This window comes from Ursus americanus, chromosome X (genome assembly GCF_024610735.1).
Source record: "Ursus americanus isolate L20-20 chromosome X, mUrsAme1.1.p, whole genome shotgun sequence".
Taxonomy (NCBI): Eukaryota; Metazoa; Chordata; class Mammalia; order Carnivora; family Ursidae; genus Ursus; species Ursus americanus.
Genome location: NC_142164.1, coordinates 95,021,626 through 95,043,710, shown reverse-complemented (window position 1 = coordinate 95,043,710; position 22,085 = coordinate 95,021,626). Strand labels below are relative to the sequence as shown.

The 22,085-nt window shown below is 36.8% G+C and overlaps 1 protein-coding gene and 1 pseudogene across 1 annotated transcript in view; one reads left to right on the top strand and one right to left on the bottom strand.

The window, feature by feature from the left end:
• Positions 1-22,085, bottom strand: part of DMD (dystrophin) — a 2,097,152-nt gene that overhangs the window by 2,023,292 nt on the left and 51,775 nt on the right. The window lies entirely within an intron of this gene.
• On the top strand, positions 2,979-3,287 carry LOC148106988 (10 kDa heat shock protein, mitochondrial pseudogene; annotated as a pseudogene).

Genomic DNA, 22,085 nt, shown 5'->3' with positions numbered 1-22,085 from the left:
ACACTGTAGCCACAATCCTAAAAGGTTCTTTTCCCCAAACTGACAGTGTCCCCACATTTAGGCTCCTTCACTGAGAGTCCACATATGAGAGAAGAACCAGAGTTAAGATCACCGCTTGAAGTCACAGGTTAAAGTAAAGGTCTACCCAGTAATCATTCTTGAAAGGAGAAATTACTTGAAAATTTTGCTGACCTGCTGCCTGAGGCTCTATCTTTATAGAAAACTATTAAACTACAGATATGGGAAGAAAAAAAAAAAGACACACCATGATGGCAGAAAAAAACCCCAAATAAACTGACTTGAGCACTGAGTCCTCAATAACTTTAATTATCACCGCAAAGCAGACACCCCAACACGTCTGTACATTATCTACATCTAGCCTGCTATTCCACGGCACAGATGAGGACAGCAATAAAGAGGGATAAAGGGAGGAATAAAGAGAAGAACAGAACAAAAACAATGAAAAAATGTATTAACTTGAAAGGATCCAGAAACCTGTGATCAAATATAAGCCTGAAAAAGGCAGAAATTCACCACCACCACCACCAGCAGCAGCACAATGATGGAGTCATAGATTCAGTCGAGATAAAATTATTCTCACGGAAGTGTCTGAGAAACAATTTAAAAGGATCTGTTGAGAATTTTCAATAATAAAATTAAAAGAGAAAATCCAATAAAAAAGAATATGGAGTTACAAAATAAAAGCAAGGAGAAAGTGCACTACATAATTTGATATCTACGAGAAAAAAACTGACTACAAATACTGGACATGACGAATGTAGCAAATGAATCATTTAAAAAAATTAAACATGATAGATTATCTAGATTGCACAAAAGATAAAATTAGTGAACTAGGAGGATAACAATGAAGAACTCATCCAGAACAGAACCCAGGGAAGCAAATCAATTAAAAAAGAGAGAATTCAAAGGATGTGAAAGATAGCCACTAATATCCAGCAGGAAGAGTTCCTAAAGAAGGGACTTGTATGGAATTGCAGAAAAACAAGATTTAAAAATAATACCTGATAATTTTACAGAACTGAAGATAGACAAGAGCACTCAGTTGTAAGTGCACTATGAATACCAAGCAGGAAAAAGATAAGTTTACAACGAGATATGTTGTAGAAAAGCTGCAGAACATCATGATAAAGGAACACATCTGAAGACTTATATTAGGAAAAAGCGGGTTGTATCTACGGAAATGACTATCAGACTGCAAGAGATCTAATCAGCTGTGACTTTGTGGCTGAAAATAAGAATAGAAAATAATACACTCAAAAGAGTAATGAGGAAAAAATGCGCTGACCTACAATTTGAACCACAATTATTATTCAGAATATTTTCAGACAAAGACTAAGAAAGATTATTATTTCCATATATTCTCTGAAAGAATTACTGAAGGATATATTTCAGCAAGATGGAAAGTGAATCCAAAGCTTTGAACAGTTCTTAATGTTAAGAGCAAGCAATGGAAAAGGTAAAATTACAATTAAAAGAACAAACTTAAGACTCCATTTCTCCCAAATGAAGTTAATATAATCGTGATAAATATACCAACACTTTTTAAAAATGAGGTCTTTTATCAACTTTGCCTCTAATTCACATGCACTCAGATGACTAAGGCTATCTAAGAACATTGTGAAGATTGTAGGATGCTCTGTCTCACCACATGTCAAGGCTAATTAACACATCTACATTAATAGAGATGTAGGGTGTTGACACAGGAGTTGGCAAATGAAGCAAATACCAGAAAAGGATGCCCAGGAATGCATGTATGTGTGTGTGTGTGTGTGTGTGTGTGTGTGTGTATGTATGTGTATATATATATATATATATATATATATATATATATATATATATATGTTAATCTTGATATACAATAGAGGTAGTACTATAGATATGTAAGCAGGGAAAAGACAGACATTTTAAAATTATGTTAGGACAATTGCTTCTTCAATAAAAAAAAAATCTATGGATAAAAAATCACTAAGAGCGACTTCCAGATTTATTAAGATACCTCAAAGTGGAAGAGTAAGACTTCACTACTTTAAAAGAACACATAGAAGGAAATAACTAGACCCATAATTCAATCAAAATATTGGCAGAGGACAAGAACAGGTTATTCAAAGAAGAGCAAATACAAGGGCCAATGAATGCAAAACATCTAGTCTCATAAAAAAGGGAATTGATATGAGATATAATTTCACACTCATCAAATTGAGAAAATTCTAACCATGTCAATAGCTAGTTGATAAGGATGTGAAACAAAGGGGATGCATACAGCACATTGTAAGCATAAACTGCTATAGCAATTCTATGAGCAAGTATGGTCAAAGGTTATATATTCTCAGTCATTTTGTTTGGGGGACTTATTTCATCACAGTCAACATGATAACATAAATAAAATAGCTCTCTTTAAATGAAAAAACAGATGGACATGACCTATCATTAAGAACTAGTCTATGTGTTTACCATGTTGTTTTGAAAATTCTTTATTCATTGCTCATAAAGATCCTGTATATTTAGTATACACTTGCTTTCTTTGTTAAAGGCAACAAAGGAAACTTGTCTCTCAATTATAATGCCTTATCAACATGCATCATTTCAGATTCACAAGTGACCTTACCCTAGTTAGAAAATCATTTTTTTTCATTCTATAGAAAACTGCTTCCTTTTATTATCTGAGCATAGACTTAAAGCTCATTGATTTTGAGCTATGAAATCTTGTTTTCTATGGATTTATTCTTTTCCTTTGTTGCTAGATAGATTTTAATTTATATATTTTCTTAAGCACTTGAAGCAAATGGTTAGACTTCAGGGCACCATTCATAATACTATTATTATATAATACTAATCACACATTTATAAAAAGATGAATATAGTCCCATATTCCCATGGCCCAAGAGGTTGGACTGCGGGTCTCCTTGGAGTGGGGGCAGTAGCTTCAGGGTAGAGTACTAACTGCAGATGCCAGAATCATGCCAGGCCAGGTGTTTACAAAATTTCTTCCCCACTTTGGCCCAGTTTGAGTTGAAAGGAGGGCAGCTGAAACTGTAACCAAAGGAGGTATTATGCTTCCAGAAAAATCTCAGGGAAAAATATTGCAAGCAACACCAGTAGCTGATGGATCGGGCTCTAAAGGAAAGGGTGGAGAGAGTCAACTAGTTGATGTGAAAGTTGGAGATCAAGTTCTTCTCCCAGAATATGGAGGCACCAAAGTAGTTCTAGATGGCAAGGATTATTTCTTATTTAGAGAAGGTGACATTCCCGGAAAGTATGTAGACTGAAATAAATCATTATCAAAATGGCATCAAGTGAAGCTCTCCATTCCAGTGAAGTTGTGAAATCTCTCATCATGTAAATAATTTGCATGTCTGTCTTTTATAATAAACTAATGCTACCCACGTGAATGATATCCAGTGTCCCTAAAATTTAGTTTTAGTGTACTGATATAAACATTACCAAATAAAAATGCATAAACAAAAAAAGATGAATATGAAACCGAGTGATAGAATATCAGCACAATAATAATTATAGCAACATAACCTTATGAGAAGCTGTTTACAAAGTTAAATTTAATTTATGCCCCCAAAGTAATAAGAATGATATCAACATGTACCTCTGGGAAACAGGGGTTTCCAAAAAAAGGAAACTGACTTGTTAAGTACTTGCAATTTAAAACTACATTAAAGTCCTAATTTTCTTTAGTTTAACAACTTGCACCAACATGTGAGATGAAAAGTGTGTATACAAATAATCTTACATTTAAAATCTTCTCTCAAGCCTAATCTATCAACTGAAAAAAATATACTAAAATACATTTGACAGTATTCCACACCAGCACCTTGCCTCTATCGGGTCAAAGGATAATATTTGGCATAGTTTTTGAAGGAAACATTAACATTACAGCTTTTGGCTTGTGTGTGTGTGTGTGTGTGTGTATGTGTGTGTGTGTATGTGTGTGTGTGTGTATGTGTGTGTGATATAATTATATATACCGTTGAAACTTACTCTGCTAGAACAGACTGCCAAATGAACGGGCTTTTTCCTGGCAAAAATGCACCATTCGGTCCATGGATAAGGTCCCACCCCTGCTAGATAAGTCTAAAAAGAAGAAACAAATATCAGAAATTAGACAGGAAGTGAGACTTGTATCTTTTAAGGGGCCATATGATAAACATGATGCTAGAATGAAAGTCACCTCAGGATAGCATGTCATTAGTTAGGGAGGATGGGATTTAAGACCTTCAAGGTAAACGGTAGTTCATCAGCAAATTCATCCTGCTCATTACTATTTTCTTATTTATGTATTTTTCAGTTTGTACTGCCTATGGTAAAGTTGTATCTAAACAATTTGACCAGGGCGTAATTGTGATCATACGCAACATTAAGGGGCAAGGCAAGGTCCTAGTTACTCTAGGGTTAAAGTGTCCAGCCATCAAACAGTCAAATATCCCTAAGAACAAAGGGAAATCAATGGAATCAGAGTCGAAGCTGAGGGGTCTATTTTGTTCCTCCGATGTAGAATATTTCTCTTCATTGTGAATCTTGAACGTATGCATTTTTGTAAAGATAAAGACAATTCCTTTATGTATACTGATTAAAGAACATCTGCAAAGTAATCAATTTTCAAATAAGTTAGCGTTAAAAGAAAGAAGGAGCAAGCTGTAGTTACTCTTTATGGTCATAGGTTGTGGGAGCGAGGCTACACGGTGGCAGGATGGGTTTGGTGTCCCAGCACGGAGAAGTAATCATAATTACTTTGAAAACAATTTCATAATGCATTTAATTAAAACTTATGCCTACATGATGGACACACAGGAGCTTGTGGCCACAGAGGTCTAGAAAAGTGAGAAGGGCAATCATGGAATACGAGAAAGTTATGTAGAAAATGGGAAGGAAATGATGCTTGGTGAGAACAACACATTCTCAGTGTGACAACCAGGACGGTATATCCAGTTCAGACTGTCTACTCATTTGATGTATCACTGACCTCTGAGGCTTAGGAATCCTCTAGGCTAGGTCTAGAGAGTTTCTATTTTCCCCAGAGAATCTATTGTAGACTGGGCAAGTCTATTTATATACCTACTGTTTTTCTGATTTTTGCCTAGATCCTTACTGTCACAGGTGTGGAAGGTGAATTCAATCCACCTGGGGCACATACTGAGAGCCCGGAAGGATTTCTAAGCATGCTTCAAAAGACGCCATTACAGAAAAATAAATTTTAATAGTTATTAGAGGCTGGTGAACTACTACTTTTTATTCTTAGCCGCAAACAGCAAACAAAACTAGCATATATTGTTCCATAGGCCCCTTGTGAATCTACGTAAAGCTGCTGAGAATTTGAGTTAATAATTCTTACTTCTTCATTTTGCATTTTAGTTGAAATCCCAGGGCATTTCAGCAAAGAGGATCAAGTAAGTTACTGTTAATTTAAAGACAAATTCCACATCAACAGAGCTACAACAAATTCTAATATCTTATCTGAAGACTCAGTTTTGCCAAATGTAAATTCATGACATAACATAACTTAAAATTCCAATATTGCTTCCAAAAAGCACCTAAATCTCAATTTTTATATCATGCATTCTAGGATGTTTAATGAAAACTCTTTCAAGTCCTAAGATTCCATAACTAATGGAACGCTTAGTTAAAAATCCGGAACTTAGTATAAGTTTAATCAGCAACACAGCTTTTAGTTAACATAAAATAAATACATGTGATATTCACAGGTCTTTTCAATAGTAAATATTAGTGCTTTATAAGCAACCAAATTAGTTACTTTTTTTTCCAGATATAAATACCCTTGAGATTAAGGGTTTAATACTAATGAGTCTGACTGTTATTGAGAAACATCAAAACATCAAGAAATACCAAAGCTTCACTATAACTAGAATATTGCTATTTTACTGAGACACATACATAAGTCACTTAGTCTAGTGAGGGATCCAAAATGACCCCTCCAGTCTTCTCTTTCTCAAAGCAGTCTAGATCTCCCCTTACCTTTGTATAGTCAGTGATCCCTTAATTTGAAGGAAACTTCCCTCCTTTGAGACAAATACACCACATTCATCTCTCTGCTATCTCTCCAATCTCTGCTTACCCCAAAGATAGTTGATAATGTTGGCAATACAAAGATACACAAGTAAAGTGTTTTATGGAAGAGACGATTCTTGGACCAGTAAAGTTTGGGGTTATTAAAAGTACCATGGTCTTTCTTCTTGAAATGATTCAATTCCATTATGTTCTCTACAGAAAACTTAGAAGAAAACAAATCTACAAAGCTATCTCATCGACTACAATATTCAATACCTCATAAAGTAGGAGTCAGAGGTTTAACAAAAGGTGAAGGGTAGTCAACTTGAAATAAGACAGAGTCAATGAATACATAATGAATGCAGACTTAAGGAGAAAAACAATGTCTTGGGGATATATTTTCATTCCGTGACAGGAGGGAGAGGTACTAGTTCAGCCAGGGGGCCAACCATAACTGAGCATGAGCTGAACAAAGAACATTAGGAAGCATTTTTAGTTCTATATCAATAAGCATGTAGGACCAGACTGTTACTTGAGCATTTCTACTTGAGAGGAAACAGCTCAACAAGTAAGAAGGAGTAGTAAGAAACAAGTTGTAAAGCAGAGACAAAAAGCATGGTATTGCAGAGAATATATGCCAGGCACATATTACTGAGCAACTATTACCATTATTCATCTGTCATAGTTTTTTTTTTTTTTTAGTGAAATATAGTCCACGTACAATGTTACATTAGTTTCAGGTATACAACATAGTAGTTCCACAACTCTACACTTTATGCTCTGCTCTCCTCACGTGTAGCTCCCATCTGTCACCATGCAACACTATTACAATACTATTGACTATATTTCTTATGCTGTGCCTTTTGCTCCCATGATTTACTCATTCCATAATTAGAAGCCTGTATCTCCCATTCTCCTTCACCCCTTTTCCTCACCCTCCACCCCTCCCCTCTAGCAACCTTCAGTTTGTCCTCTGTATTTATGGGTCTGGTTCTGCTTTTTGTTTGTTTATTTGTTTTACTTTTTAGATTCCACACATAAGTGAAATCATACGGTATTTGTCTTTCTCTGACTTATTTCACTTAGCACAATATCCCCTAAGTCCATCCATGTTGTCGCAAATGGCAAGGTCTCATTCTTTTTTATGACTGAGCTGTCAGAGTTTTAAATTCAGGTGAGTTCATGGTTTAAAATTATATGGGGGTGATATAATATAGTGTGTGTGTTTGTGTGTGTTTAGTGACAGATTTTATTTTAATACCTTTATAAATGACTTGAGTTTATACAATCATTAAGGATCTGATAGGTGTCTGTAATTGTTCAGTTATACTTTACTGCATTTTATGAGTGGAATTATATGGTTTAGTGGTATTTGCAAATTTGGAGATTTGCAAAGGTCTCAGGACATATACCTTGGGGCTGCTGAGAGTTTGTTTTATATATATGTGTAAACGAACTGGCTCCATATGACTTTCTTTATTATAGCTTTATAATCATCACCAAAACGGAGAGTAGCTACAGGTGATGGAAGGGGGCTATGCTTTCTCTGTCCTGTCCTGTTCAACACTATACTTGGTTTATGTCTCTGGTGTGATAATGCTTCTGTTTTTCTTTTGCTTTTTTATTCCTGTTTTCTTGTTCTCATTGTTTCAGACATCATTAGCAGGTATTCAGAGAAAGAAAAGATTATTGTACAAGGGTTGAAAATATCAAAGAAAAGTAAATGGTCTGTTTTTTTTTTAAAGCCCAAACTGGCTTTTGAGCAACACAGTGGTAGATCTGAATAAATAATGTTCAGAGTTTATCCTCCAGCAAGAGAACAGGAAACAAAATTGAGAAAGAACGACAACCCCACACCACTCTACCCACAGGCACAGCAGAGGGAACACAGGCAGGGGGAGTGGGAGAGGAAGAAGCAGGCTCCCAGCAGAGGAGCCTGACATGGGGCTCGATCCCAGAATCCTGGGATCACGCCCTGAGCCGAAGGCAGATGCTTAACGACTGAGCCACCCAGGCGCCCCAATCCCAGTGGGTCCTTCTGCTTCTGCAGTACATTGAGGCAATCACAATTAACTTCCTCCTAACAGAGGGAAAGCACACTGACTCCCAGACAATGGAGAGGCTTAAAAGACAAAGCCTCAGCTTAGGCACCAAGGAAGAAAGTGAATAGCAGCAAAAGGCACACCATTATGCTTCCTCCCACCTAGAAAAATGTGTAACACATGCAGAGTATCTAATCATATGGTCCATAAGTGGTCTTCAGAAAAAGAGAGCAAATACACACAAAAGTAAGGGAATGATACATAAATAAGAGTAATTCCAATGGGAGCAGCTGAATAAACTATTAGCTTGAACAGAAATATGATACCACTGCATTCTTTTTAATACATAAATTATAGATAGCCATGAAAAATACACGAATAAAATCTTGGCTGTATTTATTATTTAAAAAAAAACTTCAAATTTTTAATATCTGGGGTTAAAAAACAAAGGACTTTTGCCACCCAAACTAAGATTTATTTATTACTTTAATATTCCAAGTATCTTAAAAAGGTGTCATTTATGACAGTATTTTAATGCTAATCCTCTTTTCTTAAAGATCTAAAAAAGAGGGGCACCTGGATGGCTCAGGTGGTTGGGTGACCCACTCTTGGTTTCAGCTCAGGTCATGATGTCAGGGTCCTGGGATCAAGTCCTGTGTAGGGCTACCCACTCAATGGGGAGTCTGCTTGAAGATTCAATATCTCCCTCTCCTTCTGCCCCTCCTCCCACTTGTACTCTCTCTCTCTCATAAAATTAAATAAATTTTTTAAAAAAACTAAAAAAGAAACTATAGCAATTACTGCCAGTGAACATTTATTCAATATGAAGTAAATACATAACATTGTATTGAATGCATTACCAATATTAAGTTGTAAATCTAATATTTTCGTGGTATAAAAATTACATTATATATGTTTTTTCTTTTATAATACCAAAAGTACCAAGGACTTCTCCAAAAAATTAATCTCATTTTATTGTTATTAGTATTGCTTATTATTTAATATTTTACACACAAATAACTATTGAAGGTCTAAGGAATTGATGATTCCTATTTTTATCTAAAACTGAAAAAAATACTCAGGAAATACCTAATATTTGTCCATACTAAATACTGTGAGCAATTACCTCTCTGTCTCTCTGTCTCTCTCCCATATGTCTCTCTCATAAAGTTGAAGTAAGTCATCAACTTATTGAGAGGGTTTCAATGTAGAATCTTTTTCAAGAGGCAAGGTTGAAACTACGCTTCCTGTGGGGGAGACGACTACAATTATTGCCATATATTAGGATCCCCGCTTATGATAATGGCATTAAAATGGGAACCAACACAAACAACCTGTAATTAGAGGTGGAGCCACGCATGATCTGTGTCTCCACAGTGGTCTAGGGAAGAACTGAAACCAGAATGGGTCAAAGCATGTCTGTGAGAAAAGACAAAAGGAAGAACAGCGACTGTAGATGAGAAAAATATAATGGAAACAATTAGAAGTGATCTTTTTATGACACCAATTGACGATTTACTGTAGATGCTTTTACCAAATTAATCAGTGCTAAAGCAAAATACAGTGATGAGGACGACTCAGATTTATCTTAATTGGGAATGTGGCGTAGTAATTAAGGTTGCTTTGAATTTCAAAGGAGTTAGACTATGAGTGAGCGTAAAAGTTGAAATTCCTACAAAAGGTGGACTTTGGACTTTAGGAATGCAAAAACAAGCAAGGAAAGAGATTGGAGACAAGTTGTGGATACTGGCAGGTTTTTTTTTTAGGTTTTTAAATTTTTATTTATTTGAGATAGAGAGCAAGGGGGGGTGCAGAGGAAGAGGGAGAAGCAGGCTCTCTGCGGAACAGGGAGCCCAATGCGGGGCTCTATCACAAGACCCTGGGATCATGACCCGAGCAGAAGGCAGATGCTTAACCGACTGAGCCACCCAGGTGCTCCTGGATACTGGCAGTTTGGGGGCGTGTTGGTATGCCCTTGGAAAATTGACAAAAACAGAAATAATTAAAAACCTGTGGATTTTAATCACAATCAGGGTAAAAAACTGTCTTGTTCACCAGTGTACTCCTAACACAAAGTAAAGTATCTGACACTCTCTAAACACTGCTTGAGTGATGGACTGATTGTACATTCTAAACTGCTGTACTGGTATCTTCCACCTTTAAGCATTACCCAGAGATTGTAATAAGTAATGAAGGTAACGGGTTGTAATCATCCCCTCAATCCAGGCCTAACCCACAGCAGTGCTCTGAACAACAATGAAACATCCAACAGTGACCGTGTTCTGACATGTTTTGAACTTGTCTAAAGTTCCAATATGATATTTCTAACTTCAGTTACAATCTCAGAATAATGCATTTTATAAATAGCAAGAGAATTTTTTTTTAAAAAAGAAGCATTTATCACGCAAGAAAAAGGACAACACTGCTTCAAGAATAATAATCAGTCAGTGGCACCTTCTTAATGAGAGGATTTATATCCCATTGTTTCCAGTTTAAATGTCAATGTGCGTACATATAAACATTTGGAAAAACAGGTTTCAGTAGATCATGCTATGTAAAGGTCATACAGACCTTGCAAATATTGCTGCGTCTCTAACTAATCTTATCCATTTCTTGAGTTCAAATATCAAATTATATCCCTTTCCACAACCCAGAATTTTCAACTTCTGATAGTGGATCCGTAAAGTTTCACATTCCTCTATTTTTAAGAGCTCATATGAAACCATATGCAATTAGCATATGTTCTACTGTGGTATGCTCTGTCAACACCAGCTCTCTGATCAACGACACACCCTAACTGTTGAATCATCAAAACGCTACAGCAGTATTTTACAAATTCAGTTCTGCATAATGTGAAGTAATATGCATGCCTGCCCTCTGTAAATATGAGAGGCAATTTGTTTAGCTCCACGTTTTATTCTGCTTTCAGGATTACACTACTCACTAACTCCAACAAAAGCAATCTAATAAGAAATATCGCCTCACAATACCACAGCTCTGTCCATCAATAGCAAAAATTCTCCATCTTAACACCAGTGCCAGAAGATGAATCTCATTATGCTAATTTGGTGATTGTATATGGATTCACAAATTCAAGTATATATAAGAGAATACAAAACAAACACAGATTAGATAAGCACTGAGATTGCTGAAGTTTTTTTCAAAGATGTTGAAGAATGTGTTCTAAATCATCCAACGTTATCACACCATTACAGAAAGCAACGGAAGCTCAGAATGTATATGCTTAGCTCAAGGTCACACAGGTAGGCAGTACATCCTAGAGAATTCTCTATTCGCGTTTGACTAAATATTTTTACCGTTATACTTCGTATTTATACTGACATTAACTACCACCAACTCAGCACTAACTGTAACTTGACAGCTTTAGAAGGACTTAGTTGAAAATATTTTGAAAGCTTGTCTTGCTGGAGTGGTAAGAAATGAGGTGGAATCCAAGGTGGCCTGAGGGATCAGGGAGTCTGAACTAGATTACACGCATGGGAGACATATGCTGAAGACTTACGAGCAAAAGGAGAGATGAGAAAAATATATTTTTAGCAAGGTTAATTTGTTATTAATTTACAGGATAAGGTGGAGAAAACCTTGTCATCAGTGAGGTCAAAATTAGAGCACTGGATGTATGAATGCAATAGCTAAGATAAGGCTCTGTGATTTGAGGTTTTCAAAATAAATGATCCTCAATAATTACACAAACACTGAAATTTACCTTTAAAATAATTTTTACTACTAGTCATCAAAATGTGGGGCTCACTTAGTACAAATGGTTTCAAACCCCACTAATGTAATCTGCCATAAGTGAGGCGCTTATAACTGGGGCTCCAGACTGGCATGTGTTATATCAGTACATCTGTCAACTCCAGGATGATTAGAGGGCTTTGGAATTTTGTTCAAACTTTTATTACAAGGATTCTAAGACTGTTGCCTTAATAACAAAGAAGCCAGCACTCTGAGATCTGGGCAGCACGCTGGCCCCTGCCACAGGCAATGAATTCATTAGATGAACCCAAGTGCCTGATTTTACATAGCCTTGATTCACCGCAGGTCTGTGCTCTCCTACATGACTGGAGCTGAGTTTTTTGGTTTTTTATTTTCAAAGCAAGAAGCAGTCTCCCATCCTACCCTGAATATAAAATTGATACTACAGGGAGCTGTTTCAAGTCATATGGTTTGACTGAATCAATACATGGGACAGCCTAGTAAATGCTATTCTTACATGCATTCAAGAAATAGACATTTCTTTCATTATTCATTGAAATATAATTGTCATACAATACTGTATTAGTTTCAGGTGTACAACATAGTAACTGGATATTCATATGCATTGCAAAATTGTTACAACAATAAGTCTAGTTACTATCTGTTACCTTACAAGGTTGTTATAAGATCACTGCCTATATTATTGACTATATTCCCTGTGTTGTACATTACATCCCCATGATTTATTTTAGAGCTGGAAGTTTGTATTTCTTTTTTTAATTTTTTTTTAAAGTAGTCTCCATGCCCAGCATGGAGCCCAGTGCAGGGCTTGAACTCATGACCCTGAGATCAAGACCTGAGCTGAGGGGCGCCTGGGTAGCTCAGCCGTTACGCATCTGCCTTTGGCTCAGGTCATGATCTCAGGGTCCTGGGATCGAGCCCCTCATTGGGCTCCCTGCTCAGCGGGAAGCCTGCTTCTCCCTCTCACACTCCCCTTGTTTGTGTTCCCTCTCTCACTGTCTCGCTCTGTGAAATAAATAAATAAAATCTTAAAAAAAAAAAAAGACCTGAGCTGAGATCAAGAGTAGGACACAAAACTGACTGAGCCACCCAGGCACCCCTGGAAGTTTGTAGTTCTTAGATCCCTTCACCCATTGCCCCCTGTTCCCATCCACACTAATCTCCCTTCCACCCTGGCAATCAGTCTGGCAACCTGTTCTCTGTATCTATGAGTATGGGATCTGTTCTGTTTTGCTTATTAATTTGATTTATTCTGTAAATTCCACATATAACTGAAATCGTGCAGTATTTGTCTTCTTCTGACTTATTTCACTTAGTAACAATACCCTTAAGGCCTATCCCCATTGCCACAAGTAGCAAATTTCATTCTTTTTAATGGCTAAGTAATATTCCATTGTGTACACACACACTACATCTTCTTTATCCAATCATCCATTGATGGACACTTAAGGTTGTTTCCTTATCTTGGCTATTGTGAATAATGCTGCAATAAACATTGGTGTGCAAATATCTCTTTGAGATACCGATTTCATTTCTTTTAGATACATACTGAAAAGATACCTGGATCACATGGTATTTCTATTTTTAATTTTTTTGAGGAACTACCATACTGTTTTCCATAGTGGCTGCACCAATTTATATTCCCATCAACATTGCATGAGGGTTCCCTGTCCTCAATATCCTTGCCAACACTTGTTTTTTGGACAATAGGAATTCTGACAAATGTAAAGGGATATCTGATTGTGGTTTGGCTTTGCATTTCCATGATGATTACTAATGTTGGACATCTTTTCATGTACTTGTAGGTCATCTGTAAGGCTTTGGAAAAACGTCTATTCAGATCCTCTGCTATTTTTTAATCAGATTTTTTGTTATTGTTATGGAGTTGTATGAGTTAATAATGACCCCTTTTTTGGATATTAAAGCCTTATCAGATAATATGATTTGCAAATACCTTCTCCCATTCAGTAGGCTGCTTATCTGTTTACTTGATTTACTCTACTATGCAGAAGCTTTTGGGTTAAAGTAATCCCATTTATTTTTCCTTTTGTTTCCCTTGCCTTTGGAGTAAGACCAATGTCAAGGAGCTTAGCACCTATGTTTTTTCTGGTAATTTTATAGATCTTACATTTAAGTCTTAATCCTTTGGAGTTGATTTTTGTATACAGTATAAGATAATGATCCAGTTTTCCCAACACCATTTATTGAAGAGGATCTCCTTTCCCCACCCTATATTCTTGCTTTCTCTGTCGTAAATCAATTGACCATGTATGTGTAGTTTTATTTCCAGACTCTCCATTAAGTTTCAATGACCTCCATGTCTGTTTTTATGACAAAATCTATTGTTTTGATTACTATAACTTTGTAGTATAGTTTGAAATCAGGAAGTGTGATACATTCAGCTTTGTTCTTTCTTAAGATAGTTTGGCTATTCAGGGTCTTTTGAAGTTCCATATTATTTTTAGGATTAGTTGTTCTAGTTCTGTGAAAAACTAGATTGGTATTTTGACAGGGATTGCATTGAACCTATAGATTGCTTTGGGAAGTATGGACATTTTAACAATATTGCTTCATCTAATCCATGAACATGAAATATTTTTTTCATTTTTCATTTTTCATCTTCCATTTCTCTCATCAGCATTTTATAGGTTTCAGAATACAGGTATTTTCCTCCTTGGTTAAATTTATTCCTATGTCTGTTAGTTCTGATGAGATTGTAAATGGGATGGTTTTCTTGACTTCTCTGATAGTTCGTTATTGGTGTATAGAAACACAAGAGATTCATAGATATGAATTTTGTATCCAGAAACTTTACTGAATTCAGTTATTAGTTCTAACAGTTTCTTGGTGGAATCTTTTGGGTTTTCTATATAGTATCATGTCACCTGCAAATAATAACTGTTTTACTTCTTCCTTTACAATTTGGATGCCTTGGGATCCAACTACTGGGATGTCATCAAAGTAAAAAAGCTTCTGCACAGTGAAGGAAACAATCAACAGAACTAAAAGACAATCTATGGAATGGAGAAGGTATTGGCAAATGACATAGGTGATAAAGGGTTAGTATCCAAAATATATAAAGAACTTATAAAACTCAACATGCCAAAAACAAATAATCCATTTAAAAAATGGGCAGAAGATATGAATAGACATTTTTCCAAAGAAGACATCCAGATGGCCAACAAACATGAAAAGATGCTCAACATCACTCATCATCAAGGAAATACAAATCAAAACCCTCATGAGATATTGTCTCATACCTGTCAGAATGGCTAGAAATAAAAACACAAGAAACTACAGATGTTGGTGAAGATGTGGAGAAAAGGGAAAGATCTTACACTGTTGGTGGGAATGCAAACTGGCACAGCCACTCTGGAAAGCAGTACAGAGGGTCCTCAAGAAGTTAAAAATAGACCTACCCTGTGATCCAGCAATTACACTACCAGATATTTACTCAAAGAACACAAACACACTAATTTGAAGGGATACATGCACCCTAATGTTTATAGCAGCATCATCTACAATAGTCAAATTATGGAAGCAGGCCAAGTGTCCACTGATTGATGAATGGATAAAGAAGATGTGGTATATATATATAATGGAATATTATGCAGCCATAAACAGAATACCTTGCCATTTGCAAGGACATGGATGAAGCTAGAGAGTATAATGCTAAGTGAAACCCATCAGTCAGAGAAAGACAAAAACCATGTGATTTCACTCATATGTGGAATTTTAAAAAACAAAACAATGGGAGAAATAAGACAAACCACAAAATAGACTCTTAACTCTAGAGAACAAACTGAGGGTTTCCAGAGGGGAGGTGGATGGGGAGATGGGTAAAATAGGTGATGGGGATTAAGGAGGGCACTGGTGATGAGCACTGGGTGTTGTATCGAAATGTTAAATCACTATACCGTATACCTGAAACTAATATTACACTGTATGTTAGCTAACTGGAATTTGAAAACTTCAAAAAATTTATGTATTTAGCATTTATGTTAGTAACCAAACTAAAAATAATGCCAGCAATAAAAATATCTCAGTTCGCTGAAATATTTGAAACTTTAATATGTAGATGTATTTTCCTATTTAATTTAATGAAACCTCTGTCAAAACGAAGCAAACAAAAAATCCCCATCTTCTGAAATTATTGACCAGTATATGACAAGTATATAATATATATACTGAATGCATATATAAATATATATATTCATTAATTACACACGTCTAGTTTGAACAAGGTAGGCAGTACAATATACAGCTACCACACTGCCTAGTATTTTAAGTGCTTTAGTCAAGGTCAAGACTGGTAGTTAATGAGGAACCCAAGTTCTGAGTTAAGCACATTTGGTTTGAATATAAAAATACATTAAAACAATCTATTTTTTTCCAATAATTAGAATGTTTTTCTAAAGGAAATAACAATACATAGCAAATAGTTCATGGATTTTAGAAGGTGTTAACTTTCCAAAATCATCCCAATTAAATGTAAGACAAAACTATTTAAAAATGTTTTAACACAGTTAAATACAAAGTAATTTTTGCTGAACCACTTCTTTTTTTATGTTAGATATTTCCTTCTAAGCTTTTTATTAAGGTTTACACAAACTTTTGTAATGTTGCTGAAACATTTTTATTTATGATTAATGCCTTCTTCAGTTCAGGCACTTTCTTTTAAAGCCAGTCTCCTCTACCTCTCCAATTATAGGCCCTTTTTATGTCTGTTATTTTGTTTTTCCGTCTCATGTCATTGTGCTGAGAAATTCAAAAGCAAAGACTCCCTTCCTCCCTCCCTCCCTCCCTCCCTCCCTCCCTTCCTTCCTTCCTTCCTTCCTTCCTTCCTTCCTTCCTTCCTTTCTTCCTTTTCTTTCCTTCCTTCTTTTGGCCTAATACTAACACAGCGCATAACATATAGAAGTTCTCCATTGAATCTTGTTAAATGCATTGGTATTTGACAAGAAAGAGAGTAAGTAAAGATAAAATTATGAGAGAGGAGCAGCTTTTTCCTTTGAAAATCATAGTTTAAATTCAGTGAGGGGTATTAACTATGCTGCATAAATGACTTCCTATTTCACTGAAGTGTTTAATAAGGCCTTTAACACAGTACTTCATTGCATCCTGCTCATCAAAGTAACATTTGGGACTCTTTTTGGTTCCTAATAAGTGATAAATAACAACAGGTTTTGGGGTTTGCATAAGGACCTAAGAAGGAGAGTTAGCTAATAAGCTATTCCTACGTGCTCCTTTATAACTGGGCTGATATAATTTTAGTTTATTATGTCTACAATTTACACAGGTATATTTTCTTTTTTTTTTAAAGATTTATTTATTTATTTATTTGACAGAGATAGAGACAGCCAGAGAGAGAGGGAACACAAGCAGGGGGAGTGGGAGAGGAAGAAGCAGGCTCATAGTGGAGGAGCCTGACGTGGGGCTTGATCCCGTAACGCCGGGATCACGCCCTGAGCCGAAGGCAGACGCTTAACCACTGTGCCACCCAGGCGCCCCTACACAGGTATATTTTCAATTGCCTTCTTTATTAACTTATAAAGTATATTCTTTAAAAAGGAAACCAAATACAAAACCTTAGATAATGTAACATAATAAACCAGTCATTTTTATTCTTATTAAAATCACAGTTTACGAAGAGTTTAAATTACTCCTTACTTTTCATGTTGTAATGCTGGGGAAGGATGAACTTGATACAGTTCATGTTCTAACACTACACAGTGATGCATTCCTAATTCATAGGAAGAAAAACATACATGAAGCCTTTGAAACACATTTTTCATTTGCATAGATTGAAAACTAGAGGATCAAATGACTAAACTCAGAATTCTTTCTGCATAAATAGTGTGGGGCATGGAGCACACCAAGTGAGAGAGAGAGACGTGGGAAGCCCTGCCCAGCCCACAATTTGTCTCCCTTTTCTGAAAACTGCCACCTTTTCCATTCCAATAAACCCATAAACATAGTCCCTGTGTCATGTTTGTACTGTGTGACAATGTCTTTCAGCCAGGGCTGATTGGACCATGAATATTGATGCCTGACTCCAAGGGGGACACACAGATGCTCCCCCTGGAGTGTTTTACCTGAGACTCATCAACTGAGCACTGTACACTCAGTCATCCTCAGGAGCAGACAACTAGGGGAAAGGCCATGTCCCCACAATTCCTACAGCTTGATTTTTTAGTTTTCCTTGAATTCTACTACTATAGAAACCAACACACACACACACGCGTGCGTGCACGTGCGTGCGAGGGTGTGTGAGAGGTTTGAATACTAAAGTGTATTTGATTTGCTTTTCTATTTCTTGCAAGGCAGATATATTATTAATATTCACAACAAGGCTTGAAAAATCAGGTATATTTCAGGAAGAAAAGATGATGCTCCCAGAGAGACTGAAGTAAGCAAGGAACATGGGTATTTGCAACAACATACAGTGGATCCCCTTTATCTATGGGGTATACGTACCAAGACCCCCAGGGAATGCCTGAACCCATGGATACTACAAAACCCTACGGACAGTGTTTTTTCCTATACATACATACCTATGATAAAGTTTAATTTATAAATCAGCACAGTGAGAAATTTACAATAATAATAAAACTACTATAGCAATACACTGTAATATGTTATGTGAATGTCATCTCTCTTTCAAAGTGTCTTATTGAATTGTACTCATCCTTCTTGTGGTGATGGGAGATGCTATAATGCCTATGGGATGAGATGAAGAGAAATAAATGACACGTACTATCATGTAGCATTAGGCCACCAGTGACCTTGTGATTATACATCAGAGGGAGGATCGTCTGCTTCCGTAACACCATTGACCGCGGATAACTGAGAATGCAAAAAGCAAAACTGCAGATAAGGGAGAACTACTGTACGATCATGTTATATATACAATTTTCTCAAGAAGCCTGGGAGCATGTCGGTATTGTGTTCTGTAGATAAACCTGAAAAGGAATATGTACTGTATTATGTTCCTCCAAGTTATATTTTTATATCAATAAGAGCTTTTATAAAAATTCTTCTATATGACCACACTTTTTACATAGGGCTTAGAAATAATATATAAGTTCTATCTCATTTTATCAATTTAGAAATAAACTTTTTGACATTAAACAAGTTGGATTTACTCAACTGGTTCATTATTTTTTTGAAGAAGGTAAAATCAAATAGAGAAGTCTATACAAGTGCATATGTATACATAACCAAGAAATCATAGTTACTAATACCTTGTCTTAACTAATTCGGTGTTCATAATTCAATCCTAAAAGAAAGCAATACAGATATGTTGGAAGACTCTTGCTCCCTTATCTCGAGATCTAGTCTCCTATCCCCCCCTCCTTCATAGGTGGCCATCAGATGTGAATTTTATGCTCAGCAATCCAGTCCAATTGTTCTATTTTCCACATACATCTCTATATTCAAGAACAACACATGGTATTGTGTGTGTGTGTGTGTGTGTGTGTGTGTGTGTGTGTGTGACTTTTACCAATTTACTTATGTGCTGGGTGCCCTTCACAGAACTAAGCAGCTGTCCAGAGCAATCCTTGTTCCTCCTCCTCATACTGCGGTGGTACTGCTGAGGGAGAGGCTGTTCACCCTCTAACAACATTTCATAGCCCTTCTCACATCCAATGTGTGGTTATTTGATTAGTTTCTCCCAGTGGAATATGAGTGGAAGTAATTTGTGTCAATTCTGTGTTTGTGATTTTCAAGAGCTAACATGTCCTTTCCACTCTTTCTTCCCCATTCAATGGCTGAATGCAGAGGATTCTGAGATCAAAGAGATGGTGGATCAAACAGAAGGGAGAAGTCTCGAGATTTGTATCACACCATGTACAAAAGCCACATGCTGCCATGGAGGGGGACATGAGTACGGAATCCATGGCTGTTAACTCTCTGAAGTTTGGGGTTTGGTTTGTTTTAGCAGCTAGCATGAAAATAATGTGCATACTAGCATACTTTCCTGTCATTCTAAGACTTTCCTCTTTTTCATTCAACATTATGTATTTGGGATATGTCATTACTATGACATGTAGACATAATACAGAGTTTCTCAAAAGCGGCACTACTGACATTTTGGCTTGGACAATGCTTTGGTGTTGGGAGAGGAGAGCTGTCCTTTGCATTCTAGGATGGTTGGTAGCATCCCTGGCTTCTACCCACTAGAAGCCAGTGGAACATCCTCCTCCGCAGTCACTTCAATTAAAAAAAGTCTCCAAACTTTGCCAAATGTCCCCTAGGTAGCAATAGCACGCTCAGTTGAGGAAGACGCATGTGATACGTCCCTTTTAGCTACTCAATAGCATTCCATCACAGGCATTAAGGATATTTAGGATATTTTCACTATTAAAACATTGTTGCAATCAACATCGTTGCCAATGATTTTGAGCTAAGTTGTGCTACTCATATGAGTTAGTTATCTGAGAAGAAGCTCCTTTTCTTCCATACTAGAAAAGGAAAGCACTAAATTATATAGTTCTGAAAAGTAAGGGACAGATAAATGAGGGGAGCAAAATTTAGAGCATGAAGCCAGCGCAAAATGACGTGAATTCTACACTTGGAGATGTTCATTTCCTAGTTGTTAATTAGTGGAATGGTTGCTTTTAAGTTAGGAAGATCAGCCAAATGGCCCCACTATCTATTTCTTTGGTATTCCTCTATGATTTTTACTTTCTCCAAACCAATACCTACTATCCAACTCATCTTCGTATCCTGTCTTGCTCGCTGCAAAATATACTTTCATGTGAGGCCAACAGACTTGCTCAAGCCACCTGTAGAAGTAAAAGGGGCTCCCAAAGAGAGAATTTTCACCCACTGATGATAACGTGGCCTTGATCAGTCTAACTTTGGTTTAAGGACCAGAAAAAACAGATCTTTATAAAAATATACCCACAAATGGAAGTACATAAATTATTAGTTCAAATTCTTCTAAAATGGTGATGTCAGATCCAAATTCAACAGGGCAGGGTCATAAGAAGGACTGTACTTCCTAGAACTGGACTCACCTTACCTTGGGTATTTAGGGTCTTGCTTACCTATGCCCCTGATAACTCTGATGGGCCAAGGCAATCTATATTGTCAAGTCGTGTATCTATTCCTGTTTATGTGGTCATCCAGCCTTTGAAATTCCTCGGCTAACGAAATTGGAAAGTCTACCTAAACTGACTGCGTGGGTAAGCACCATTTCTTCCAGCCAATCTGTGCCTGACCTGTAACTCTGTACTCCTGACCTGCCCAATGTCTTCTTCATGGCAAACAGCATCAGAGTGACACCCTTAGAAGTGTACATCTCATCATTACATTCTCCCTAATCCTTCAGAGACTTCCTAGTCACCTTAGAGTAGGTGAAGTTAAAAATCTTTCTAGACTCTGGGGCATTTGAGTGGCTTAACTGGTTAAGTGTCTGACTCTTGATTTCATTTCAGGTCCTGATCTCAGGGTCCTGAGATCGAGCCCCGAGGAGGGCTCCGCACCAGGCGGGGGGGGGGGGGTCTGCTGGCAATTCTCTACTTTCCTCTCCCTCTGCCCCACCCTTGCTCTCTGTCTCTCTGTCTCTCTGTCTCTCTCTCAAAAAAATACATAAATCTTAAAAAAATCTTTCTAGACTTGAAAGCTCCCTGTCAAACTCTCCTACTTCATTACATGGACCTCTTCTCGGGCTAACCCTTAAGCTCCACAGATACTGACTGGCCTCTTTCAGTTTCCCAAGTTCACTAACTTGTTCAAGCCTGAGGGCCTTTGTACATGCTATTTCTTTGTAGTAAATATCCTCCCCATTCTTCTCCTCAATTTTCGTAGTTTAGAACTTCTTAGCATAAATGTCAAGGTCACTAGATCATTGAGGATTGTAAGCACTTCAATAGCTTATCGGTTTCATTGTTTTATCCTTGCAGTATATGCCAATTATCTTGTACCATGCTTGGAGCCCAAAAGGGCTCAGTTACTGCAAACACAAGCAAATGTGACCTGAGCTGTAAACAAACTTGCCCACAAAGACTCAAGAGAAAGATGGGACTGTGAGGTTTCTGAGATTGTGTACGCAAGGTCAAGCAAGGATGCCTTTAAGCTTGATTCTCTCTATTTTGACCAATCAAGTTATTACTTTTTATCTCACAACAAAATATACTTACAGCTCTCTATTAAAAAGCCTTTATTGTGGAAAATGCTGTAGGAAAAACAACTTTGTATCTCAGATGTAAATACAATTTTTGGGCCCCGGGCTTTAATCTTTTCCTTGAAAACAACTCTTTT